Source organism: Acanthopagrus latus, chromosome 17 (genome assembly GCF_904848185.1).
Source record: "Acanthopagrus latus isolate v.2019 chromosome 17, fAcaLat1.1, whole genome shotgun sequence".
In the NCBI taxonomy this organism is placed as follows: domain Eukaryota; kingdom Metazoa; phylum Chordata; class Actinopteri; order Spariformes; family Sparidae; genus Acanthopagrus; species Acanthopagrus latus.
The window spans coordinates 26,243,693-26,263,670 of NC_051055.1; the positions used below are offsets into that span (position 1 = coordinate 26,243,693).

The 19,978-nt window shown below is 40.3% G+C and overlaps 1 protein-coding gene across 5 annotated transcripts in view; it reads right to left on the reverse strand.

The window, feature by feature from the left end:
• The window catches only part of otud7b (OTU deubiquitinase 7B), a 38,526-nt gene extending 18,827 nt beyond the window's left edge, over positions 1-19,699 (reverse strand). For 4 of the 5 annotated variants that reach the window (XM_037074444.1, XM_037074443.1, XM_037074442.1 and 1 more), the window contains exon 1: positions 19,499-19,699. The gene's annotated coding sequence lies outside the window, so the exon portion shown is untranslated. Of the gene's footprint in view, positions 1-16,039; positions 16,124-19,498 lie in introns of all 5 variants that reach the window. The other variant, XM_037074441.1, reaches the window with a different exon arrangement.
• Positions 19,700-19,978: the final 279 nt, after the last annotated feature.

Here is a 19,978-nt window from a genome sequence, read left to right on the forward strand (position 1 = left end):
TTCTCAGCCAGCAGAGTATTTCTAGCGCATTCCCTGCAAAGCCAGGCATTCAGCAGCCTCCTCTGCAGGGTCTCCTCACATTCTGCCATATTCAGTTCTACTGAACACAAACACAACTTCAGAGATGTGAGACGAAAGCCCGTTAAACATTTAAAACCACAGGCGCACACCCCATTCAGACTAACACAGAGTTGTGGGGGAGACTGTGTTCTGACGATAATAGTACTGCATCAAAAAACACCAGGGGCTGTGCTGGCGTGAGCGTGTTGCTATAGGTACCAGTAAGAAGATGTAATAAAAACCAGTCCAGGAAGTCCAGTTTGTTATCAGCGAAAAAAAACTTTACTCCTTTAGGGAACAATTATCCAATTTAAAGTACAAGGTTTTCAAAGCAGCAATAATTTCTTACCCAGCGTAATATGAGGACTTTTACATGTTTGTTTACACACTGCACTACCTCTGTCTGTGCTGCACTGCAGTAAAAGCTGAGCCAGGATCAGCTTTTGTGTCAGACTGACCTGCATTTCTATTTATTATTCTTTTTTGCCAGAGCATCCCAAATAACAGCAGTGCAGCAGTCACATGGGAATGTGATCTAAAGGACTCAACCTGAGTCATTTGACCTTTGTGACCCTTGTCCTGACCTGGGTTGAACGCAGGTTGAATGATTTTGGAGGACAAGTTGTGTGTGGGAGCAAAACTGATGTCACACAGTCAAGGAATTTAAGGCGGGACTACTGGCAAGGCATTCAGGAGCAGCGTTTTCTTTGGAAAAGCATCTGTTGGTGCAGACTTTGAGCTTTTTAACTTTCAAGATCGTTTACATGTAAAATAACATGCTGAAGGAAAGGAAGAGATAAAGAAGAATAATAGGTCTCCTTGAAGTAAATATTTAGTGTTTAATAAAGAACATTTTGTCCGCATTTGGGAGCGTGTCTGACTGCATAAATAATACCTGGACTCTTTAATGTATGGTGAGTTTGGTCTGAGGGAATGCCCTAACATAAGGGATTATTGATATGAGCATCAAGGGTTACTGACTTTTAAACATTAAACTCTCCTTCTTAAACTGAAAGAATGAACAAAGTACACAGAGAATGCCCGAGCAGAGAGCATTAGTGCGGAAGTAAAACTGTAACTAACCTTTTTAGTAATCATGTGATGGAAGTCTGTAGTTTGATTTCACAATGACAGGAAGAATGAAACAGGTGCAGACTGCTCTGAACATTTACAATGAGACACTAACTGGTGACACCAGTTTTGCTTACATGAGTTCAATGCAGGAGGCCTGTGTGACGCAGTGCATCACACTGACAGCCAGAATAGAAAAACAAAAAAAAAAAAAACGAGGAAAGGGGCGATAAAAGTGAAGGGCCGAGGACAGAAAGTACCAACACAGACTAACAAAAGGCTGGCTGTTGTCACTCTGGGCCTGTAACATCAGCCATTCCTGTGAACCCACACTGATGTATTAGATCTGATGTCACATGGATCTCCTTCAGAAACACTTACAAAACACTGAGAAATAGCAAGTATACTTGCAGATTGTGTCCCACAAGACCTATACTATTATATCATCAAAGCATGAATCTTTTTTAAAAATAGTTTTAATCAATCTCATATGGACAGTGAAGTGGTATTACATCAAGTCTGATTGAGTTCAGGCATTATCAAGGAAGGTTTATGCCATGTCTTGGTCAGGGATGCAAAGATTACTAGAATATATTAGTTTAAAGAAATCTAATTCAAGTTTTAGTAAAACTTCTTTTGTATAAATAGATGAAAGTAAAAATGAGGGCAGTTAAAATGTTCTCTGACTAATGTTGCTGCATTACAAGGGAAATTGGAGGGGACGTAGGGAGTATAAGAAAAGAATTGTAAATGAGCCTTGAGCACTGAGGAATCCTCCACAATCTGCTTCAAGTTCAACATTTTTGCTTGATCATTCCAATCGTGTAATATAACCAGTCCACTCAGCCACTCTGGTCCTGCTCTGCTCCTCTAAGTTTTTAAACGTATAAGAGAGGAGACAAAACACTTTGGCACTGTGTGCAGCCGTGTAAACATTAAAACACAGTGAGCACTCTGTGGTCACAACTGTAACAGGGATTATTATCAAAAACAGCAGAAAGGCTTCACACATCTCACCGAAGGTGAAAATAAACTCCTAGGTCAGATCTACCATGAGCCTTTTACCCTTCAGCATGCTAGCAGTACCCAGTGTCACACAAAATTGAGGGTGTGTTTGCTTGGAGATACTTAGTGTTACTTACTCGCTCCACAGTGCATTAAATCAATTCTTAAGTAAAAATGATACAACCTGTTTTCCTATTAAGAGCTGCATAATATGGTAATAAAAAAATGTAACTATTATTTATTGTGGTATGATTAATAGGAATAAAAAGTGAGTGAGCATTATCCCTCAAATCTGGTTATCAAAGATTTTGCTACAGTGGCAGGATATTTAACAGATTAATAAAAGCTTTAATTATCTAAAATGACAGCAGTGCAGTGAAAAATCTATCATCAACGAAAATGTAATAATTAGAAATCATCCCAAGGATCTTTATCGGCATTGAAAACTATTTTAAACTCACAAGTTTGCAGCACTTTAATACTTCACTATAACGCTGTTTTATCACACATTTCACTATCATCAGAAAATGTGTATATTGTAGATTAAGTGTACAACCCTGACAGACAGACAGACAACTATAGGTGGGCAGACAGTATTCTTTTTAAATTACAAAACAAAACAAAAGACACGAGATAGACTTGAGCTATGGTGGAAATGTCAGAACTGACAGTCATTAAGAGCAATAAAACAGTTAAAAGACACTCAAAACAGTAAAAGGTGCAGGAGGCTACAGGTTGATCCAATTCATCAAATGACAAACCCGACTAACAAGGTGGATATTACATCTGAAAATGTCATAATCTCAACACTGATAGGGGCTAGAGTTCATAAATTAACATTAAAGCAGATGTTCAATGTCAAAGCTCACTAATGGCAAGGACACATTGAGATACCAAAATCTTTCATTTAGAAAAAAAAAAGAAAAGAAAAGAAAAAAATTCAAGAAAGACCCTTGTGTGGATTACTGGCTAACATTAACAGTGCTGCTGCCAACATGGGGCAGTCAGTGATTTGTGTCTGGGATGGCTGAGCTTTTGTCTGGCAGGAGGGCTTACGTAACAGGAGCTGCTGACAACACGTGGGTGCTGAGCTGAGGGCTGGGAGAATGGCCTGGATCACTGAGAGAGACCGAGAGGTCACCACAGCCCACTGCGTCAGCCCTCGGTGGGCTGAGAGGGTCAATTTACTGCTGGGACTAGGGACACAGGTTTGTTTTGCTCGCCTTTAGATCATTTATGAAGGGGGCATTTTTATGCTCTTCCTGTGGAAGGCTTCCCCTCACATTTTAGATGTTACCTTCATTCACACAAGGAAAAACAGCTGGATAAAGACACATCTTCTACTGTTTATCAATGAGCAGCTGAACTGGCATTCTCTTTAACAAACCCAACTCTCTCACCTGACAAAAAAAAAAAAGACAAGTGCAAGCTACAGCATGCGGACTTAGTTAAAAATGGCAATCACTTCCTAACGATGAAGAAAAAAGAAGAAGGAGACACTTGTGATAAAAAAAACATGTGTAAAAAGCCACTGGCCAAATGGTGAAACAGCTATGTAACCAAGCAGCAGAAACACCAACAAGACAATTTTAGACATGATCTGCAAAAAAAAGCTGGTCTGTTTCCAGACATCTGAATCACTGTTCACATGTCTGATTCGTCTTTATCAAAAACCAAATGCCAGTTCTGTGACATCAACCTACATGAAGCCAAGACAAACAAGCACAATATTCATGAAGGGTGATTAATTAAAGCTGTTGTCATTATCATCTCTGTTGTTAGCTAGAAAGCATTTCACAGTGTTGGTACATTGTGTTGTTATCGGCCAGGGGTGAGGCCCTTACCTACTGCTCACAGCCAAACCAAGATAACGAACACAAGGAGAGAAACAAACAATAAAACGTACGACACACAAAAAGGGCAAGACAACAAAGACAAAGCCTCCAGCCTACTGTGTGCAAGAGATGCTGCTGCTGCTCTAAATGCTTTGTCATGCTTCACACTATGTAGGTTACTCATGCAAGGTCCACTCAATTTGGCATGACCCAAATTGTGAGAACACCAAGAACTGTATCCTTACAAGACGAGCTGTGGCAACCTACCATTAATATATGTGATACAATAAACTGAATCCTTTAAATATCTTCTAATTCAACAACATCCAAAATCTTTTTGTGAAGTGTATGCCACTTTCTTAAACACTCTCTCTCTTGTGTTACACTTTTGTCATCATGAACGCACTGGAAAACAGGGAATAGTAGTGTCATCAGACTGCATCCAGAAGATGTTAAATAGTGTATTAAAAAGTCCTAATAACATCTTGAATTAGACACATTGTTTTCTAGAGGTGATAACCAAAGTTGCTAAGGAGTGAGACATCTTGTCTTTTGACGAGGGAGCAAATGTCGATCATACTCATTCACAATGAATAATTCATACTGTTACTTAAGTAGATGTTTCAGTACTTTACAACTTTTTACTTTTGCTCCCTAAATTTCATAACAAGCACTCTACTTTCTACTTCCTTACATTTTCAAAACAGGCTTGTTTCTTCAGTTTTAATTCATTTGTGGGGAATAATTGATTATTTTTATTTTGCATCACTGCACGCCACAATCCTAACATCACAAGACCGATTTCAACCTATCAGTGCATATGACGCACGGCAGACATATCGAGACAAAACAACATAAAAGACGGAAACAGACAGAGAGAAACTGGAATGGGGAGAAAAGGTGTGTTAGTGTGTTGTGTCTGCAGAGACCCTGCAGCCCTCTGCCTCAATTTTCTCACTGTCTCAGTTTGTTGCTGTGCTCTGGATGCTTTACCAACCCACAATCTGATGTTCTGCAAATGAGACTCAACAATCAACTATCTCTCTGGTGCGTTTTACGAACAGCTCAGATAAATCCCTCTGATTCTACCTTTAAGTTTAATAGTCTTAATATTACACAAGGTTCAGTCAGCTTTGCAGAGAAATAGCCGGTAGAAATGTCCTTCAGAGGGATACTTCTTTTACTTTTATTCTCTGAGTACATTTCAGAGCCAATACTTTATTATTATTATTATCAGGCTTTTGTACTTCTACTTGAGTATAGACTGTGTGTACTTTTGCCAACTCAGGGTATATGTGAACACAACACTGTCATCATCACCACACAGTGAGATGGTGAACTTGCTATCAAAGTGTTACTTTTTTGCACATCCAGCAGATAGAGAGCAACATCATCATCCATTTGGAGTCGTGTTTGTGTACACATGATTAAAGTAAGTCTAATATTCACTCTCTCTCTCTCTCTCTCTGCTCTGTTATGATTTACATGAACTCCTTTGGGAAATCATCTGATTGTTTGGCTGCTAAATGACCCCTCATGTTCACCAACTAGTTGCTAAGTGTGTCTGTCTGCTGTTCGGGGCTGGGCAGGTAGTGTGTAGTGGAGCTTTTTCACTGAAAACACCTGCCTGCTGCAGCCAAAAACAACACTATCATAGTGGTGTGAGTGAATCAAAACAGTTAACACACACACTAACAGCTACACAATGAGCTCAAACTTGCTGGCTAGTGTTGGAAGAGCAATATCTTAGTCAGAGGTGTGTTTATGGTTTTGGCTTTAAATACTTTGTTCACATTAACATGGCATGTGGTTTAGGTCTCATTTATTAATTCTGGAGAGGCGTGGGTGAAGGTCGATGGTCCTTCCATAGCTCTGTGTGTCTCTACCACCCTGTATCTCGCTGTGCTCACAAGGCAATGCAATCATTTTTGAGTGATTCAATAAAGTCTGGATTTGATTTAAATCCCACTTGTAACCAAATTCCGACCACATATTCTGCTTCCCTCAGAAATGAATCATATTACAGAAGTTGAAAACACTCTAAGTTCTGTTTCACTGTGACGGAACCTGAGCATTTCGTATGTCAATAACTGAGAAGAACAGACTTGTACTTATGGGCATGGCAGATGTAAAACAGGCAAATGGGATATTCTGTATATATCCATATGGGAGCGTGTTCCAATTTAGGTAAGGAGTTAGAATTTTATTTACCTGTGGATCACAGGTTGTGCCTTTCACTCAACCTGCTTCACCACATGCCTATTAAACTAAGCGTATACCTACAGTAGGTCTCTGTGAACAAGGGAAAGGGGGTCATGGTGTGTTATGTCTGGAATGGAAGATTCAACACCCTTGGCTCACTAAGGTTAACTCCTCGTGTGAAATTTGAGCTTTGCTTCACAATTAAGAAGGAAACAAGCTGAGGTCAAAGAACAGGAGGAGTACATTACATCAGAATGGGCACATAACAATGACCCAATCCTGAGGGTTATTTTATCATCGGCCTAGTTTGAGGCAAGACGTCACTGAACGAGGATGACTGAGTTGTTCTGTTTCCCTTTAATGGTCACGACATAATGAATGACCACGTCACATTTCCTGTGATCTCAGCGAATGAAACACACCCTCTCAGCCTTGCAAAAACGTTATGAGTAATAGATAATGAGATAAAGGACACTAAGTCAGCAAACAAGGGAGGGCAACATGACTGGTGGGAGTTCTAGCAGAAATGATAAGTGTGGCCAGTGATCCATCTCTGGTGTACAGTGATGATGGGATAGAAAGCAAAACTTTCAAACCTTTGGACAGAACAATGAGCACTGACGGCTAGATCAAGGCCACTTTTTCAACCACATTAACTACAGATATATTGTTTCAGAAACAGTGTCTCCAGTCACAAAGAATGTAAAAATCAAAATGTCCTGCTTCATACGCATCTTTGTCACACTGCTTTATTTACTGTTTGCCAGTAAATTACATAAATTAAAAAAGTGTCTCTGAGGGAACATCCTTTTTTTTTGTCCACAACACCATCTGATTAGTTACATGTCACAAGTCATAACTCATCAACACTAAATAATCAAAATCTGCAAAGTAACTTGTAACTTAAGTTTCAGATATAAGTTTTGAAACCAAGATTTTAAATGTATTGCCAATGTAAATTGGATTCTAAAATAGGGTATTGGTCCCCTTGATTACCAATGATTGGTGTCCATATTGGCCCCCCACAAAACCCTTCTGGTCAATCCCTGTTTCTTAACTATACTGGTACTTTAATGGTAATCTTATCAGTTATTTGTGTCCTTTTTTAGGAGAAAAATCAAATCAAGAACAGAGCTAGCAATGCTTTAGGAACAACTGCAGCTAATTTGAATAAATCACTACTGTAACCACAACATGATACAAATGAACAAATAAACTGCAATGTCTATGACAATAATGTTTGTATAATTTAGCTAGTTCTCTTTGGGCTCTTGCCTGCTAGCAATCATAACATACATGAGGTGAATGGCGAGCTACTGCACAAACTAGGTAGTGGAAAATTGTGTATTTCTTCGCCTTTTATTCAGAAAGATTGCTCGTGTTTCCACCCTTACATGCAAAAGACTTGTGGCCACAAGGAGTGTCAGCATCAACTCTGGCAATGCGTAACCAGATTTTTGAGTGTTTACTTCTCTCCATGTTTGTTACTAGAGCAGGTTTGGTTGTGTTTGTCTGTGTGTGTTTGCATGAGAGAAAGAAAGACATCCCTCTTCAGGATTGGGAATAGCGAAAATGCATCACAGACGAATGTCTTAATCTTACTGTAAAGTAAGTGAGATAAAAGTGCAAGATAATGTTTAAATAGATAGACAGATAGATAGATAGATAGATAGATAGACAGAGAGACAGATAGATAGATAGATAGATAGATAGATAGATAGATAGATAGATAGATAGATAGATAGATAGATAGATAGATATGAAATGTCTTTTCTCAATTTCTCCAATACCAAATGGAACCAGTAAGGTTTGAATTTCAAGACATGTTTAATCCCAGGTTTCAGTACTCAGAATTGGACATAATTAACGTATGCTTATGCTATCAGAGTTGTCAGTCTAGGTACATGCTCTAAAAGTCTCTGACAGGTGTAGCTTATTTCCCTTAAATCCACAGACACATTGAAAATGTTGTAGGTTCAGAGCAAACGCTTCCTTGTTCACTGCCGTCCTCAGTGAGGTGTGAGTTAAAATGTTTTGGAAATAGGGCTGGGTTAGCTGCCAACAATCAATCACAGCAAACACTTCAAAACTGAGGAAAACCAGAAGAGGAAGAAAAACAAAGGTGTGGCGAGATGGCTGTCCTTCAGCTGTCTTTATCAGTGGAGTGCTGTAATCTGGTTACCGACTGAGCCCAGTCAGCCTACACTGACTCATTATATAACATGGGAGCTACAGCTGGGAAGGAGGCTGATCGCTGCCTGGCTGAGGAATGGAGGAACACCAAGCCCTTTACCCAGTTCTTCCAAAGTTTCTCTCAGCTGAACAGAGCAGTACAATGGCTCTGCTGCACATGTACTATGCAGAGTGAACCTCTGCCAAAGGATGCATTGAAAGCACAGGGTTTACAGAAAGAAAGGGCTTATCTGGAGACCCTATAGCCTTGGAAAAGGAAATGCACAACAGGGCAAAATCCTTGCTTGGTACAGCATTATATTATTCTATAGGGCTGGGCAATGCTTCAGTTGTGTTGACAAAATAACACAGATGAAAACACCCATTACAGCATAGAAGAATTGCTCTGCCTGTGAAGAAAAGGCAGAGGGTATCTCAAACTATATAGTAATTTTCCGCAGCATCAGTTGTCTTCAAGGGCAACTGGACGCATTATATTAACATTTCAATGTACGCACATTAATTTCCAAAGGCCTGCATTATGCTAAAGCACATGATAACCAGTGAGCTGTAAATACCATGAGTGTATAAGACCACTGAAGACAAAGGGTTTAGCAGCAAAGTGAGTGATGCTCTTCCACCTTTCTCAAAGTTATAATAAACCCATTTATATAAGCTCTTTTAACAAATACATTTTTTCATGGAGGAGAACGACTTTAGTACGGCGAGATGATATGTCCTTAAAAAAAAAAAAAAATAATAATAGTCAGGTGTCTCACATTTCTATACAATCATGACAGCGTATATATATAAAAAAATTTAAAATCTCCTAAAAAACACGTAATAAATGCAAAGACTCAGCAACAAAATCAAATATCACAATATTTTTGACCAAATACCTCATACCAATATTGCGACAAAACACATTTTTTATGATACATAATCATCAGAAAATAATCACTTTACCTTAAACCAGAAAATTACAACATCTATGACATATCACAATAAAATAAAATCCAAAATCTAAAATAATATGTAGTCACATATCACAAAAACAACCCAATACAAATATATTTCCCATCCTTGGACAAAAGGTTCACCTTTAAGTAATAAAAGGAAGGCCAACAACACGAACACAGATTCTGTTAGCTTGTCATTGCTAGCCATTACCTCATGTTCTGCTTGTAAACTGCTGCCTCACTAATTCACCTACTCAGCCGAGCAGATGGGACCGAGGGAGGGGACTGATGTTTCCAGTTCCTATTGGTTTGCATCTCAGAAATCAATACAGTAAATTGGAGTGTGACCACTTCCCTGGACAAAAGGAAATAAACCAGTAATACGGTCATCGGAGAAAAACCAATAAAATCCACTGAACTGCAGCAAAGCAGAACGTCCACAGAGCGATTGTTGACATGTGAATTATAAGAACCAGTGGACCAATTCAAGTCCATTAGCTGAAGAAATGCTTCTTTATGTGACTCAACAAAAGCTTTTGTCTTTAGTGGAGCCGATGTGACCAGAAAGGACCTGGTCATCATCTTCCCAAATAAGGGTATCAATTATCTTTCACCACTTGTCTCGGCCTACACTGTAAGAAATGTCAAGCTTTTATCAAGAACTCACAAACAAATGGGGGATTCAAAATACGAAAACATAGGGAAAGATTAGCTTCCCTACAAGGACATCAAAACTTCAGAAAATTCCTGAAGTATGTGATTATCAAGCTCACAGTTAATATTTTTGCAGTGTAAAACATGTAGCATGCACATTCCAACCCTGATGAAGCCTTGACCACCAGCTGTGGGCGTCTGTGTGTGTAATGCGTAAGACAACACCAGCCCGAATGCACACACAGCTGATGTCAGAGATTCCACACCGCGCCTGCCCTCTCAGAGGCCATGCCACTCGAGCTGGTCCAGTCCAAAAGCTGTCCAGTCATCACACAAAAATTTGCCAGGTCTGACTTCCCTCTCCCGGCCTCCCTATCGCGCATGCTGGCTCAGACACATCCAAACCTGATCCATGTGAACTGAGCAACCAGCCTTTTTTTCTCCATTAGAGCTCAAGGCAAAATAAGGTGGGGAGAACAAAGATCTACTTACACATCATGAACTTGAGCACGGCTTTATTGTTTGGAGTGTATCGAGCCACAAGATGTGTTAACCTCAGATTGCAGTGGCTCTGAACTTTATAACCGAGCCACTGCAACTGAATAAAGTTCATCTGATCTAAAAATAGTTCAGAGAACACATGCAACACGAGGAATAAGAAAGAAAGACATTCACAGTGGTTTAGATCCATTTAAAATACCGTTCAGGATAGAGACAGGCTGATTATCGGCCTACACTTGGAAGTTAAAGACTTGTGGTTTGGCATGACTCGTCTTTTCCGTCAGTATTTCACTGTTTGAAAGACATGGAGAGGAAATATTGTTTTGATTGAGAGGAAACTAAGAAGTAAATAGGCTTAAATAAAGTTTTTGTTTGATTACATTTACAAATAAATACTGATTATAATACACCTTCAAGTCTCTGTCATGTCTGAACAGGTCAGATAAGTTGGCCAAAATTATTAATAACAGACAGATTGTGCTAAATGACTTGGAACTTTGAAATTGGATGAAATGCTTTGATTCACTTGTCTGGTAACTACTAACCAAAATTATCAAATGAATGTAGTTGAGTAAAAGTATGAAGTAGAAGAAAATACTAGGAAATACTCAAGTAAAGTAGAAATACCTCAAATTGTATCTGAGTAAACTTTATTTAGTTGGATTCTGTCACTGGTTATTCTAATTTCTTAAGATTTTAATTATTTTTAATTTACTGGTTACAACTATCAGCTAGCAAACTCCTTGATCTAATAATCAGCCTCTTAATTTCCTTAAGATACTAGACTGCCTCCCCTTAGATTTATCCTTATCCATATCTAAATTTGAGTAATAGCAACTGTGTAAGAACAACTACAACACCGATGAAAACAGAGACTTACCACCTAATCTCTGAGTTGCTGGAATTAGAGCAACATCCTGTTTCACATAGTCTAAAAATAATGTTCATAATCACAGTTTAAACAAAGAAACTGCTCTGTGCTGAGTTCAAAAGCAGCCGACAACAAACATTTAAACACTGTCAGGGACGAAACGCCCCGGTAAATGCTTAATGTCTTAATTTAAGATGATCATATGTTGGTGACATCAACTGCTCTCTTGAAGCTTGATGTCCAAGTACCCACCCAATTTAAGACTAATTTAATGAGCATAAAGACACTGACATCCTGGAGGCCACACCATTCTGAGCACTGGCAGAGCTGGGTGGGCGGGTACCCTTTTACACGCAGGATGGGTTCAAGTGAGGACTAAGCTGACAGACACACATCTTCCAGTGTGGTGACCATTCAGGTGACAAGGTGTAAATCTGGTTCAGGAAATAGGACATGGCTTCAGACAAAAGGTCTCCAAGTCCATGGACAACACAATAGATGCTTCATAGTGGTTCCTTTCAGCCTAATTTGGACTCTTGCTGATATTCACTGGAGCAAAGTAATAACAGCCGAGTCCAGCCAACTGAAATGGGCAGTATTCTGAGCAGCAAGTGTTTATCAAGTGTCTGAGAGCTGATGTCATCGTGTAGCAGCGCATGCAGTAGAGATCTCCAAATTCACCAAGTTGCTTTAATACTGTACGGCATGTCGCTGCCTGGAATGAAAGGATTCATTTTTTAAAAAGGACAAAAATTTTTTTGGAGAATTCAACAACAGGACAAAACATTATCCCATCAACCAAAGTCTATTTCTCAAAATGGCAAGAAGCTTTTGTTGAAAAAATAAAGCAGCCTATTTACATGTTTTCCTCTTAAACAGGATGTGTCTCATTTGAGGGAAGTTGTGGGATTTCTCGTCTGTAGTCCTTACGATTCAGCTTAAGATAGCCCACAGTAAGAATCCACATCGTCCATCACTTGCTGTAAATCTTAGCCTTATTTTCTTCCTTTCCGTCTATCTGTCGCAGTGGTTTATTAGGCAGCCTATTAAAGTCAGCCTCTGAGGTTCATAGTCTGTGCCCGGGGCATGTCACTGCAGTCAGGCCCAGTAATCACCAGTCAAGGAGTGCTAATTAACAGCCACATGAAGCGGGCTACTGTGGAGAGAGCTATAGGGGACCGCAAGTGGCATTCCCACATTCCACACAGAGACCGCATTACATTGTGCACAGTGTCAGTGTGGTGAACACCTGAAACAGCAGAAAATGTAATGAGGATATCTGATCCTCACAGCGAGTGAGGGAAGTGGAAGCTAATCTGCCATCAATGCATTGCTGTTTTTGAGATGATGTGCACAAAAAGAAACTCAACACATTCAGGCTGACTGCTGCAGACTGTGTACTGCAAACCAAGTTCTGCCTCTGGATGACAGCAGCAGGGATGTGGATGGATGAACTGTTTTACTTGGTGAACATTATGCACTGGTTTCAGTATTCTAGAAAGCTGCCAACCTAAACTCCAGACTCTGTGGGTGAGAAGTCCTCATTCAACCCAGGCGAACTCTTTATCGATTTTTAGCCTTTGTGAAGAAACACAAGCCTCTGCATCCATCAGAACACTGCCCACATTTTTATTAGCAAAGACTAGGGAAGCTCAACAGTGAATCACAAAATATGCTATGACTCTACAATACTAAGTAAGATGATTAAAATAATTAAAATGTGTTTTCTAAAAATAACACAGGATTCCCACTAGGGTCACACATGTCAAACAGTTTAGTGTTACATTAAAGCCAGACGCTTAAAACCATCTATGGAGGTGATTTTTTTTTTTCTTTTTTGAAGGGTTCAGAAATAAAAATTCAGTTCAGTTCTGGAAAGCTCTGATATGCAGTCAGGCTGCTAAATAAATGGAAATGTTAACAATATGCCCAAGTGCAATAGCTATATCGCTGAGGCTACAATTTTTTGATAAAAAGGTCAAATGTGTGACAAAACAGATTTATATTAAGTACTATAGTGCTACAATTCTTGTTTGCAAGATGTAAGAAAAAGGTGTTTGTTTGGTGCATAGCCCGACAAATGTCAACTCATCAGGATTTTAGTAGTTTTGAGTAGGTAGAAAAATGATCAAGACCACTCATCATGAATCAATCAGTTGTAATACGTCAAAATAATCACAACATTATTTTTTTATGATGTCATGCAGCCTATGTTGTAAGAACATTTATATCACATACACACAAAAACACTATATTGAAGTACTTCTGTGTCAAAGTTGTGTAAGCCTGAAAAAGGACACAAGCAAAAAAAAACCCCCTAACCTCTCACAATGTTCTCGTACACCAGCAACAAGAAATGTCTCTGGGTTGGCAATGATGCCAAAATATCCCTTTTGCTTGGTGTACAAACAATGTGCTGGTTATTACATAATTCACATTTAGAAGGCAAGCGAGATGACTACTGCTTTCATTTGCATATTAACCCTTGAGGAATATGAGACATTTCTTAGACACTAATTTGAACCTCACGCTGTTCTGTTTTAGAATAAACTTCATCTGCTCCTCTCCTGCAAAAAAATAAGACTGCAGCCAGATAGAAAAGGCTTGAATATTAGAAACAAAATGGAGCTACGATTCACAAGGACCTTGCTGCAAAATGGGACTAATTCAAATGTTCAAGATTTACCCCTGCTAAATCAGCCTGAATGTGAAGCCAACCAAGCCCTGCTAGATCTAAAGCCAGTGGCTGAACAAGCACCCGCCTCTGCAGGCGGGCGGCACTAATGCTCATGTGAATCCCCACGTGCTGCAGGCCAGGCCCTGTACACAGCAGGGCGACTTCACGTCACTCCCTGTGTGATGTCATCCTGGGTGACAGGCTCCTCATCAGGGCTGTGTGTGGGATTACTCCTGCTGTCCTGGATCAACAGGGCAGGGCGGGAGGGAATGGACGGATGTCTTCTAGTCCACACAGGACACTACACTTTGGCCCACAAGCTCAAATGGCATCCACATGGCATCATTAACCTGCTATAAGGCTTTGAAGTGACACCCTTAACAAATGTTTGCAGATTTGGGTTGGTACCGTTCATATACTCACCAGCTATAGCCTTTGACAGGCACCAATACAACCTAACCCTCCACTGAAGCCTCTGTTAACTAATAAATCCACCAGCTGCCAGTTGCTGATGACGGTTCTCAGTCATCGCTGCCAGTTGTTTCCTGTAGTTTTCCTTTCTTATTGAAAAAAAATCTGGCCATCTTAGGTTGGATCCAATTAATGTGACAGCTATAACAGGGGTTCTGCAAACAGCACATTTTCAAAGCAGCATGTTACAAACTAACAAACATCCAAAGAAGCCAAATCATCTGCAGGTTAGGCATGTGCCACGCCTTATCATTCATGATAATATGTGATAACAATGTGCCACATTAATAACTGTATGACCACATACAGTAGCAACAAGCAAAGTGAAAGTAACACTGCTCCCCTAAAAAAATAGCAACATATAAAGTGATGTAAACACACATCTAACAGAGAGCCAACAGCACAAACCAAGGACATTTTGCTTCACTCCATCTTATCGCTAAAAACATTTTTGTCCACAATCTACATCGCAACATTGTGATAATATTTGAGGTGAATCCCCTATTGCTCCTACTTCAGATGTATTGATCAAACTGGCAATATTATCTAACATAATGTTAAAGACTCTTCATATTCGTGACAGTGTTTCACAAACAGTGGTCACGAGCAAGGATTTGACAGACACAAACGACGATAAACATATCCATTTAAGCACAATAAGTTACCGACTTTACAACTGAAGACGCAGAATGTTACATTAACAGCTGTATGACAAGATGTGCCAACATTTCTGTCAGGGCAGAGAAAACTATGCTGGCGGCAAGTATAATCATTAATTCCCCACCCTGTGCAGTACATAGATGAGGAAAAGGTGCAGAGCATAAAGTAACTGATACAGCGAGCTCTCATTACCATGGCTTCTCTTGAGGGAGTGGCATCTCATGCTGTATGGGATTATGGCTGCTCGGCTGGTAAATAAGGCTATATCTTCACTCATATAGCCGCTCTACCCTACTTTACAGTCACTTCTCTTGTATAACAACTCTGTGAGTTATCTAAATATAATCCCAGTGCATTCAGTGAAGGCACACTGTCCACAGCATGCTGTTCACAGTCAAGCAGCTGCTGGCACCCAGGTAGATACCTCAGTTCTAGGTCCCTCCACCCTGACACAAACAGCCCTGGGCACTGGCTGGCTGCTGTGTCACAAGACTGGCAGGCAACCAGCCATGCTGGGGAGGGTGGGGCTCCAAAGAGTTTTATGAGTTGCTGTCTGGACACAGCAGCCTCTCGGAGACAAGCCACCTATTGATCCCCGTCTCACTGTGGCAGCGTGGGGCTGAAGGTAGTTTTCTCTTTCGTGTCACATCTGTTCCTGTCTTTTTTAAAACAGAGCTACGTAGAGATAAGAAGACAGATGCTGTACGGATATGAGATTTATGATACGTAATTTCTAAATCCTGACATCAAGTGAAGCTGCAAACTGTACTAAAAGAAGCAGGTGCTGGGCTTACTTCTTGCTTTATTGCCCTCTCAGCTGCAAAATTGAGCGGAAGATGTACACTTGACACAAAAGTCGTGTGTTTGTCCCACTAACCCGAAGAAGCACTCATCTACTTACTTATTAATCTGACTGTGTCCGAGAGATCCTATGGGAATACCTCCACGGCCAAATGGGCTCGGCTCTGAAATCGACACTGGAGCCCTGATGCACACACGCACACATACACACACTTAGTGAACAGCTGTTTGGGGGAGCCCAGCGAGAGACAAATTTAAATTTTCATACCCTCTGGGTTACTCAAGCGGCATGGTTACCCTGTGTAACTCTATATTCACCATGGCAGTCATAACAGCCACAGCCGTCCAGAGCAAAAACAGTAAGTACGGTCCATGTGAAAGACATTAAGGATATGAAAGATAGTTAAGATAGTAACATGAAACCTCTGAGAGAGGTACTCCTCCAGAGTAAGTTTCCCACCAGAAAGACAAACAAGTTAAACTAACTACTTGCTCTGTAACACTATAAACTGAGACTCATACTTGTTCTTTACTGCTCTACCCTCAATTGTGTAATCTTATGCTATGCTTATGCTATGTGTCACGGCAAAACTGGAATACAGCACTGCCACCAGGTCCTGCAGCTTTAATATAATAGCTCTTTTACCACAGACATTACAAGTGTCTACACTTTACTGATCATTTAACGTAACAGTGAAAACATTTCCATTCTCACCATCCGTGTCATCTCCTCTGTATCGTTTTCAAATGAGGCTACAGTGAAATGCTTACCGCAGCTCATTTGAATACTGTGGGAGATCTCTGCATGTATGATAAGCTCGCAAACTGCAAGCCACACATTTTTCATTTTGGATCAACAAAACTCAAATGGTTCAAAGAAAGAAAATCAAACTCAAATGACTCATATTCTGCCTTGTTCTGTACCACTGGGGGCAGGTTGTGAGTGGATTTATCCACTGGCTGTTTTGTGCATTGACCGGTAGAGCCATTCAAGCATTGATAAACTGGCTCTCATTGTGTAATTACTTGCAAAGACGCTAAACTGTGTCTCTGCCGTGTTGAGTGGTAATAGAACTTATCTCATGATATTTTTCCTCTTATACTCTGCCAGTTTGGAATCTCAATTGCACAGGGAAGGACGCTACACCCAAACTCAAAATGCTTGCCCCGGGTGCTCTATGTGCTGCTGTACGCATCAATATGTTCCTTGAAGTGTTGAGGACGTGCACAATGAAGCCTGACGGTGCAACCTCACACGCCCTCGCAGAGTGCACCAGGGTTTGACAATCTTTTTCATCTTCGAGTCACAGTGCATGGTGGATCCCACAACTGCAACTTCAACAGATTCATCATCCAAAGATATACAATAATGCAACACTAGGATTGGGAAAAGGGTTGCAGCAATATAATGTTTCAATATATAATGTGGTTAAAAACTCAGTTATTGTAACATGTACATTTTCTATACATGATATTTGTTACAATACACATATTTCAAATTTATATCTAGTTTCATGTTTGATCAGAAATTGCGTTAAATTATAATATTTATTTTTTTTCCCAATCCAAATAAAACATGTGTTTGATGATGATAGCAACAGTATTTGTGTAATAGTGTACACTGTGAAACCGTGATAATTTCAAGATTATTATTGTTCTATGAAATTCTCATATGGTTGCAACCCTCAGTAGGAATAACAGAGTAACTCATGATATGTTTCAGGATATGCTGCCCATGATAATGATAGTATCAAGATAATGCAGCGATTCTTTAATCAGACAATCACCAAATGATACATCATGATGTCTGATTGAGGAATGCAAAATACCCTTTAGAAGCCAAAGTGCAGGAGTTATGTGTTTTTTCCCTGCATTATGGTGTCAGTTTTATAAAATATGACATGAACTGAAATGAAAAAACACATATATAAAAAGTGCATGGAGTCTTAACTTAGTGCCCCTTTTATCACAAAGAGTCTGCAACTTGCCACCATTGCAAAGTAAAATAGCCATTAAGTTTTAGGAAGCAGAACAGTTCTGGACTTTAAATGTTTAAAGGAAGGACAAAACTGTGGCTCACTAAGTTTACACCACAAGGAGTTATAAAGTATGTTTTAATAAAAACATCTACAGTGTAGAACGGGAGTGTATCAACAATTGTATCAGAAGAGGAAGCAATATAATATCTTGCTGTATAGATATTTCATCCCAGTCCAAATAAACACATGGCTGATTGCATGAAGCCGGTCGTTCTTTCTAACCTTCCTCTCTGATAGTGATCAACAACCTTCTTTCTAGCTGTCAGACAGTCTTGTGTGTTATGCATTATAAACATCTCCCTGCACAGCTAGAAGAAGCTTAGAGTACAGGTGGGACTGCTGGATGTATTTGCTATCTGATGCAGCTTCTTGAAATTCCATCAACCTTGTAAGATGGGGTTTCTACTTTCTGCTGGGTGTGTTTCCGACAGGATATGGCTTTCTAACAACATAAACAGTCCCTGTAGATCAAGAGAAGCAAAGACCTTGTGCTTCTAACATACTTTTCACAGTCTGACCCGGTTGTCCCTGCAAAACAAAAGAGCCCACAAACACGGAGAACCTGAATAATTCAAGGCAAAGTGTAATGCAACCCTCTTTCATCGTGGTGATGTTGGAAATGACGGCAAATTACCCAACAAGGACGGAGAGAACTGAACCCAACGACACTGAGGCTCAGGCTTTTGTCACACTTATCTGGCAGGCAGGTTTGGGATGAAATGCCTCTCACTGCTCGACTCACAGAAACAAGTCGTTTTCGTGAGATGTTAGGAAATACACCTGAGCGAGTGAGGAAAGTTAACTCTCACAGTTTCCCTCTGAGCTGGTGCTTTAAGTAAATGTTACATCACACATGCACCTTAAATATAAAACCGGGCTCAGATTATCTGGATCGTGACTGCCCAGCTCTTTGAAAGCTAGCTGACAGAGCAGAAGTTACATCTAAAAGGCAGAAAAACACACACATACCAGATATGGGAGGGCGAATACAAGCATAATCTCCCATTGAGCACAACTTTAAAATGAAATGTTTAAACCGCACAGCTATGACTGACAGCTCACACAGCTAATGTAATGGTAAGCATACCAATTGCACTTGAAACAACCTGCTTGCCAAGACAAATGCGTGAAAATCAATGCTTCTGACGATGGCTTGTCCTAGATGTTTGACTCCGAGCCAGCTGTTATGGCTACGACTATTCTTTGTAACAAAATATCAACGAACAATACACATGCTTACATAAACGCATTTGATGCGTTCAAAAGCATGGGGTTCATCACCGTTTGCACTCAGACCCAATAACTTTATTATTTACGTAATACACTATTTATTCACCCCGTTGGGAGGAATGCAATACTCGTGCATGGGTGCTCGTTACAAATAAGTGTTTTTCATTTTTCAATAAGTACACCGAACCGTAACGTTTGGCTAGCAAGTGGCTACTTCAAGCCTGGCTAATCAGCAGCTAACGGCTGGCTAACGTTGATGCTAGTAGCTAGAGTATCCCTTTACTGCTTACCTTCAGCGGCCTCGCAGATGTTTTTCTCATCGTCCCATTTAGTTTCCCTGCAAGTAACAGCTTCTGGGTATCACAAACGTCTCCAAGACCAACAATTCCTAACTTTTTAGCATCTTCATAGGTGGAACTAAGCGTAAAATCCCAAACCGGACCACCAGCGACAAAGTAATTTCTCTCCACCACTTACAACAACAACGTCAACCGAAGGACAAGACCCGCCCCCCGCGACGGAGCAACCAATCAGAGAGAGGAGTGTGTTTTACTGACATGTATGAGCACCAATGGTCACGCTGAGAGTCTTTGACTGACGCTCCCCAGTAGAGTAAACACCAAATGAGAACAACAGAGTACAAGACACTCGCTTGCCAATTGGCTGCAGATAAATAAGGGCCAGGGGGGTTTAGTCCATGTAGCCTATGAGTGCGCCAGTGTCCAGAGTGACAGGTGCTTTGGAGTTGACAAAATAGCCGGGGCGGCATC